Here is a 1,863-nt window from a genome sequence, read left to right on the forward strand (position 1 = left end):
CCTACATGCCCATGCCTTTCTTGAAATGTGGTGCCCAAGGGCGGACATAGGACTCCAGGTGAAGTCTCACCAAGGCCAAAGAGAATTTAAGGAGAGTGAAACTGAAACAGCTAGCTTGCCTTTGCTTGTTTGTTTCTTTTCTATTTAAAGGTTGGAATCACTAGTAGTGACAGCAAATATATACACAATTCTAGGCATACCAAAACAAATACCATCACTCTTGCTAGGACTTAGGCAGCTTTTCCTTTGATTTTAACAGGAATAGGCCCTGAAACATTAACCACAGACAAAAGCACAGACTGCCACGTACAAACTGGCCCTGTGTCACTAGATTTGCCCATCACTTTGGGGTGTGCTCATTTATTATGGGGTCACTTTGGGGTCTCTGCAATTCTTTGTGTGCTGCTTGTGTTACTTGTGTTTCTATATGGAGTTGTCTCTCTCCCTTCTGCAAGTCTTCACCCCCAATGGAGCTATCTTGCAGGACTCAATTTCAATGGGGCTGGGTTCCTCCAACCACTGAATCAGTCAAACACATATACACGCATACACACACAGATTAACAGGGTACGCGTGAGCCAGACTGGGTTATTCAGCATTGACAGGCTGACATCCTCATGTGCCTTGCACTCAGTTCATCCCTTATTTCAGCAGAACAATAATAAATGCAGTTAGAAACGCACGCTAACAAAATACGTCTGAGCAGGCTGGGCCCGATCAGCACTTTCAGCTGATACCCTCATGTGCCTTAAAACTCAGCATGTCCCAATCTCTTGTCCCAATGGTCCTAGTAGTAACTCCCTTGCTGAGCAGACCCCACCATAGTTTTGGGCATTACAGGGATCTTTGGCTTAGGTAAAAGAAGCGTTGCTGCAGAGCAAATGGGGAGCTCAAGGGGAAGGAATAATAAGTGAGGTTCAGAGAAAGAGAGCATAGCAACCATGTTGACCATAAAAGTTATTTATTGCCAGGTATATAAACTTACAATGATACCAGTAGTAATAGCCATACAAGAGAGACAAATAAAAGTTACAATATTACATAGTTTCAATTAGGTATTTGGGGAAGTTTAACTCAAGTTTGATCATAAAAATTCAGGTTTAGAAAGCTGTGCCTGGAGTAAGAAAGCAAGTCAGGTTCCTGGAGTCAGAGAGAGAGAGAAAGAGTTGGGGTCTCACCACTCAGCAAAGCTTGAACCAGTCAGGGTTCCCAGGTGTTTGTTGGAGCTTGCAGACAGGCAGAGTCCTCAGCACAGTCAGTGGAGGGATTCCAGGCAGAAAAGGAGTGGAACTGGTGCAGCTTTTGGATCCAAGCACCGGGACAGAAACTTGAGCTTGGGTAGGTGTTTTTGTAGAGAACTAACAATGGCTCAAGGGAGAACACTAGGTTTGTTTATGGGTAAACGATGGCTCATATGCTGGAAAGTAGGAACTGATCACTTCTGGCTACGGGTGGCATTACTCTGAGGGAGTTCACAATACAGACAGGCAGATTCAGTGTTTTGGGTACCAATAAAGGAGTCATTACTAGAATTGGTCTGATAAATGCTGAGCTGGGTGTGTGCAGCTGTGGGTTGATTAGCATTTGGAGAAGAGATCCCCCATCATGCAGTGCCCCTTTGCTTCTCTGGTCCCAAAGTTCAGTGTGGTCTTTACCTTGGAATCTCTGTTCTCCATCCTGAACGCTAATGAAGGTGCTTTCCTGTCCCATCTCCCATGTAAATGAGTTGCCATCTGGTTCCATCTGCGATGTAAATTAGACCAGGGGAGTGCTTCATTCTTATCACCCTTGTCTGGAGGGCTTTAGGTGCATCTCCTACTGCATCTTCACTGTCTTTTGTAAATCCTTTCAGGTAGAGGTGTG

This window comes from Alligator sinensis, unplaced genomic scaffold, assembly GCF_000455745.1.
Source record: "Alligator sinensis unplaced genomic scaffold, ASM45574v1 scaffold1140_1, whole genome shotgun sequence".
NCBI lineage: Eukaryota > Metazoa > Chordata > Crocodylia > Alligatoridae > Alligator > Alligator sinensis.